Raw genomic sequence first — 7,510 nt, 5'->3', positions numbered from 1 at the left:
GATTAAATTATGTAGGAGAGTAGAAATGAAATGGATGAATCAAAATAATTCCTTCTTAAATGCAAAAAATATAGTGAACATATAGAGTATGTTGAAAATGATTCTGAGCAACTTGTTTTTTGAAATATGACCATTGAAACAAGACTACTAGGCCAAAATTGGATTGTTTACAAGTTGTATCTCTTTGTTATCAATCATATGAAGATGACATAAACACATTCATAGGCTTGATTTCATATTCAATCCACATATACAGTCACAGACAAAAAACGACAAGCTTATATCGTAATCTATATAGAGAAAGTTGAATCTATATCTATATAAAGTCGGTAGCAATATGGGGAATGAAATAATATAGATGGCAATCAATATATAACTATTGAAAATCTACTATAACATATACATGTGTTTCCTCCATAGTGTAAACCATTGTCATCTTATTTCTTTTGAAACAGATCATACCTTGGAATCATTCTTCTAAACATACACCGGAGTTAAAGCATATGTAGCTACGACTGTCTAGCTCGACCCACCTAACCTTCATGATTTTTATCTCACATCGATTCTAACGAAGAGATTCATCAAAGCAAATCATCCTAGATCAAGATTTGATGACTGATTGATCCAATTGCAATTAATTCAAATTTTTGTGAATAACATAATAGGATGGAATGAAATAGCTACGGTTTTGCATAACTTGGTTCTTGTTGTTTCGTTGCACGCCCAAAACGAGTAATAGTTATTACCCCAATTATGAATCATTGTAATTGACTGTGAAAATAAAGGAGATGTTTGACGTGAATATGATAAAGGGGATCTTAAGAAAAATTGGGAATTTCGCCCTTTCCTTACAATTCCGTAGTGTAATACGTGATATAACAAATATTAATATCGTACAAATATTTCTCTTGCTCTTGATTTCTTCCTACACTATGTCACACATATCGTAATTAAATACGTTTATATCAATCATGTTTTTCAAGCAGGTATTGAACTACGCATGAATTAATTATTGGAATAAGATTCATGGGCTTATTTAACTTTGAATTTAAATCAATTCAAACAGAAAAAGCTTCTCTTTGAAATTCAAAGCATTATTTTTTTTTTATTTGGATGGAAAGTAATGAAACAAGAACAACAATCGCTAAATCATCGGCCAATATATTCCTGAAACGTCAAAATTTTGGTGATAAAGGTTTTATGAAAACTTTTAGGACATTAATTGGTAAAAGAATTGGAGTTGGTTAAATCTATATAATGATTGGAGTTGAAGATTCATCAAAGCGAACCATTCCATATCAAGATTTGATGATAAATTTTTCCAATTAAAATTTTGGTTAATTGTTGAATAGGATGGAATGAAATAGCACCTGTTTCGCAGAACATAGTTCGTGTAGTTTCGTCTCACGCCCCAAACGAGTAAGAATTATTACCCCAACTATGAATCCTAATAATCGACTGGGAAAATAAACGAGATGTATGACTTGCATAGGACAAAAGGAGATCTACAAAAAAATTGGGAATTGCCCCTTTTTTTTACAATTCCTTAGTGTAATACGTAATATAATAAATATTAATATCGTACATATTTCTCTCGCTCTTGTTTTTTTCCAATACAATATCATACATATCGTAAATAAACATATTTATATCAATCATGTTCTGATGCTTCAGTAATATCAAATATCATCCCTTCTCAAATTATGTTGGGAGTTCTTAGTTTAGTTGGATGGATCTTAGTGATGGAATATAAAATACTAAGTAATGCAACTAATTAATATTTTAAATATATAAATAACATTAATTAAGCACACTAATTAAGTAATATAAAATTCATGTATTTATTTGATTATATCATTAACCATTTCTTCATTTTTTTGTTGTGAGGAGCTTAATATGAACCACCTAATTTCTTCTGCATCAGTCAGGGTACTCATGCGGGCAAAGCCATATAAGGTATCGTTTAGCTAGGATAAAATACGAGGTACTTTATTACTTAATCTGGCCTTTATGAAAGCTTTAACAGTTTATGACATGGTCATGGCATTAGCACTTTTATTTGCTAATCCCTTTTTGTATTCAGAGAAACGTGAAAAATACGTACGTCTTGCTTTGGCCCTGCCTCTTGTCTTCTTTAAATTATATCAACTCAACACTTCACTCAATTTCTAGACAGACATGATTGCCCTGCACGAACAAGTTAGCTTTTTTTGAACGTCTCTTTCTAATCATGAATGCTTTTGATGTATGGTCTAATGCATTTAGTTTAAATTATAGTAAAAAAAGCAAACTTGGCCAATTTGAACGGCAAAATCAGAATTAAAGTAAAATCTTCCTAAAAACAAGTTTTTTGGGGCAATGAACCCGACTTATTTTTTCATTTCTGACAGATATTCGTCATTCTTTTATACAAAATCCTTTCGATCTTGTTATGTATGCAAAAAATATATTGAACATAGAGAGTATGTCGAAAATGTCTTTGAGCAACTTGTTTTTTGAAGTATGACCATTGAAACAAGACTACTACGCCAAAATTGGAGTGTTTACAATTTGTATCTCTTGTTATCAAGCATGTGAAGATGACAAAAAAGTAGACGCACTAATTTTGTAGAATGGATAAGATAAACATTGAGATCAAATATATTTCTAAAAAGTTTTTTTTGACAAAGCTGAAGATGAAAGTATGAATAAGCAGCTTAAAGCATGTATGCAACATAACACGAGGGTCTCTTTAACATAATCAGTTTTTAAACACTCTAATTGATTTCACAAATCATTGATCCTATGATGGACAAACTCTAATCATTTGACAATCGTTGTTATTTGAAATATTGCCTTTTGACTCTAGGACCAGCTGACCTTAGTCATTTTAAGCCCCTAGTGATGGGTCGACCTAGACCGTATTAGTTGGTTTCAAATTTTAATTTCTGGTCCATATTAGTTGACCTTGAATATCTCTTGGATGATCTATAAATCTTAGGCGAATGTATTATGATTCATATCGAGTGTATAGTCGACTTCAATTCATGAATTTTAACTTCTATACTTCTAAACCGAACATGAAACTTTGGTTTCAAATGGCTCCTTTATGGAAAGTGGATAGCTTCCTGGATTTAAGGCGCGAAGTGACCTAATCGAAATTTTTTACGATGTATGATATATTATGTGGTTAATTCATTAATTATTTTAGTACCTGAAATATATGATTAAATTATGTAGGAGAGTATAAATGAAATGGATGAATCAAAATAATTCCTTCTTAAATGCAAAAAATATAGAGAACATAGAGAGTATGTTGAAAATGACTCTGAGCAACTTGTTTTTTGAAATATGACCATTGAAACAAGACTACTAGGCCAAAATTGGATTGTTTACAAGTTGTATCTCTTTGTTATCAAGCATATGAAGATGACATAAACACATTCATAGGCTTGATTTCATATTCAATCCACATATACAGTCACAGACAAAAAACGACAAGCTTATATCGTAATCTATATAGAGAAAGTTGAATCTATATCTATATATAGTCGGTAGCAATATGGGGAATGAAATAATATAGATGGCAATCAATATATAACTATTGACAATCTACTATCACATATACATGTGTTTTCTCCATAGTGTAAACCATTGTCATCTTATTTCTTTTGAAACAGATCATACCTTGGAATCATTCTTCTAAACATACACCGGAGTTAAAGCATATGTAGCTACGACTGTCTAGCTCGACCCACCTAACCTTCATGATTTTTATCTCACATCGATTCTAACGAAGAGATTCATCAAAGCAAATCATCCTAGATCAAGATTTGATGATTGATTGATCCAATTGCAATTAATTCAAATTTTTGTGAATAACATAATAGGATGGAATGAAATAGCTACGGTTTTGCATAACTTGGTTCTTGTTGTTTCGTTGCACGTCCAAAACGAGTAATAGTTATTACCCCAATTATGAATCATCGTAATTGACTGGGAAAATAAAGGAGATGTGTGACGGGAATATGATACAGCTACAGGCCAAGCTGAATAAGGTATCGCTAGTCAACCAGGAGCTGAGGGTCAAATACAAGATACTTTATTGCTTAATCTGGCTTTTATGGAAGCTATAACAATTTCTGGCCTGGTCGTCGCATTAGCATTTTTATTTGCTAATCCCTTTGTGTAATCCTAGAAACGTGAAAATGTGAAAAATACGTACTTCTTTTATTGCTTTGGCTCTGCCTCTTCTCTTCTTTAAATTACATCAACTCAACATTTCACTCCTAAAATCCTAGATATGAATTGACTGCACAAACAAGTTAACTTGTTTTGAGAACATCTTTCTAATCATGCATCCATTTGAGTTATGGTTTAACGCGTTTAGTTTAAATTATAGTAAGAAAACAAATTTGGCAAATTTGAATGTCAAAATGAAAAGTAAAGTTAAATTTACCTAAAAACAAATTTTTTAGTAGTCAAACCCCAATCTAAATGACTTATTTTTTTCATGTTTGAATGATATTCATCATTCTTTTGCACAAAAAACTTTATGATGTTTTATATGCAAAAAATATAGTGAAAATAGAGTGTCGAAAATGACACTGGGCAACTTGTTTTTTAAAATATGACAATTGACACAATACTACTAGGCCAAAATTGGGGTGTTTACATATATTGTATCTCTTCGTTATCAAGCATGAGATGATGACGAAAAAGTAGACACCGATTTTGAGGATTGGATAAGATTGACATTAAGATCAAATCCATTTCTAAAAAGTTATTTTTGACAATGATGAAGATGAGAGTAAGAATAAGCAGCTTAAAGCATGTATACTAGTTAACATGAGGGTCTCTATGTGATGCCTCATAATCAGATTTTAAACACTCTAATTGATTTCACAAGTCATTGATCCTCTGCTGGCTTCTAATCATTTCACAATCAATGACAAACATATCCAAATTGCCTTTTGACTCCAGGACCAACTGACCTCTGGCATTTTTTAAGCCTCTATTGATGGGTCGACCTAGACCCAGAGGTTGGTTTCAAATTTAATTTTCTGGTCCATATTAGTTCACCTTGAATATCTGTTGCATGATATAGAAATCTTAGGAGGATCCAATGATGAAGGTATTATGATTCATGTTGAGCAGATAAAATGACTCAAACCCGTATCGTTAGCTTGGAAGGCTAGGGTTATAGTCGAGGTCGATTCATCATTTTTAACGTCTATAATTCAAAACCGAACATGAAGGCTAGGGTTTCATTCAGCTGCTTTATGGAATATAGATAGCTTCTCGAATTTAGGGCGCAAAGTGACCGAATCAAATTTTTTTACGATGTATGATATATTACGTGGTTAATTCATTAATTAATTTAGTACATGAAATATATGATTAAATTAGATAGGAGGGTACATCGAATGTTCTACCCTGTTCAATCAACACACTAAAGGCTTATTCGAGATATTCGGTCTGGTGGTAGGCAACATTTCTAATGGCAAATAAGTGGTTTCCAAGTGCATGCCCGAGTACTTATAACTTCTTGGATCATAATTGCTATCTTATTAGATTCAGCCACTATAGTTGTTCGGAATACACAAAGTATTCTGACCGACGGCCAAAATTTCTTCTGATATGCTCTTGATTTCATTAAAGACGTGAGCAAAATTTAAAATGGAGAAGAATATGGTCCTTGGGTTCCTTTTATTGGAACTCTATCTCTATTTGTTTTTGTTTCTAACTGGTCAGGTGCGCTTTTACAATTTAAAATCATACACTTACACCATGGGGAGTTTGTTGCACCTATGAATGACAAAAATACTACTGTTGCTTTAGCTTTACTCACGTCTGTGGCACATTTCTATGCAGGCCTTATTAAAAAGGGATTGGGTTATTTCGGTTAATAGATTTAACAAACTCCAATACTTTTACCAATTAATGTCTTAGAAGATTTCACAAAACCTTGGTCACTTAATTTTAAGCTTTTTTGGAATATACTGGCCAATGAATTAGTAATTGTTGTTCTTGTTTCTTTAGTACACTTAGCCATCAAAGGTCAACATTGAGTATCTTTCCTTCCAAATAAATAATAAAATTCAAATTGAAAATTAAGTAAGCCCATGAATCTTATTCCAATAATTAATTCAGGCGTAGCTCAATATAACGGCTTGAGGAACATGATTCATATAAATATGTTTATTTATAATATGTATGATATAGTGTCCGAAGAAAACAAGAGCGAGAAAAATATATGTACGATATTAATATTTATTATGTTACGGATTACGGTACGAAATTGTAAATAAGGGTGGAAATTCCCATTTTTTCATAAGATCGCCTTTTGCGCTATTCATGTCGTACATCTACTTTATTTTCCGAGTCAATTACAAGGATTCATATTTGGGGTAATAATTCTTACTCGTTTGGGGCGTGCGACGAAACAACAAGAACTGTGTTCTGCGAAACCGTGGCTATTTCATTCCATCCTATTCAATAATAAACCAAAATTGTAATGAATTGCAATGGGATCATTCAATCATCAAATCTTGATATGGTGTGGTTCGCTTTGATGAATCACTTTGTTTGAATCGATGTGAGATAATGATAAAGACAAGTAAAAGTCACCTAGTTTACGCGGGTCAAGGTAGATTACCATAGCTACATATTATACGTGAACTCCGGGGTCCGATCCGATTCAAAATAATTAAGATGACGATGGTTTTCATTATGGAAGAAACACATACACAAGTGATAATTGATATTCAATAGTTATATAGAGACTACCGATGTATATTATTTCATTCTCCATATTACTACCGACTTTATATATATATAGATTCCACTTCCATATGGATTACGATATTATCTCTTATTTTTCCGTGTGTGACTGTATGTGTGGATTAAATATAAAGTCAAGGCTATGAATGCATTTAAAGACGATGAAGGAGCGAAGAATTGAAGAAATGGATTTGGTGCAAAGAAAAAGAAGAACCATATAATAAGGATTTACAAAAACTTGAAGTAGTCCTGATGGTATATAATAACAAATATCATCACTTCTCAAATTTGATTGGGAGTTCTTAGTTTAGTTGTATGGATCTTAATGATGGAATATGAAATACTAAGCAATTTAACTAATTTTTTTATAAATATGTAAATAACATTAATTAAGTACACTAACTAAACTATATATAATAATTCAATGGTTTATTTGATTATATCATTAACCATTTCTTTATTTTTTGTTGTGAGGATCTTATCATGAATCCCAAAATTCTGGTTGCTTCCATTACTGCTGCTGGATTGGCCATAAAAGAACTTGATTCTATTCGACCCAGAGTCGGTCAAGGCACTCCTGCGGGCCAAGCCATAGAAGGCATCCCTAGTCAACTAGAAGCAGAGGGTAAAATACGAGGTACTTTATTGCTTAATCTGGCTTTTATAGAAGCTTTAATAATTTACGGCTTGATCGTGGCATTAGAACTTTTATTTGCTAATCCCTCTGTGTAATCCTACAAACTTGAAA

Source organism: Nuphar pumila, chromosome 5, assembly GCF_984573655.1.
Source record: "Nuphar pumila chromosome 5, dmNupPumi1.hap1.1, whole genome shotgun sequence".
Taxonomy (NCBI): domain Eukaryota; kingdom Viridiplantae; phylum Streptophyta; class Magnoliopsida; order Nymphaeales; family Nymphaeaceae; genus Nuphar; species Nuphar pumila.
Note: the sequence above shows the minus strand (reverse complement) of the source record.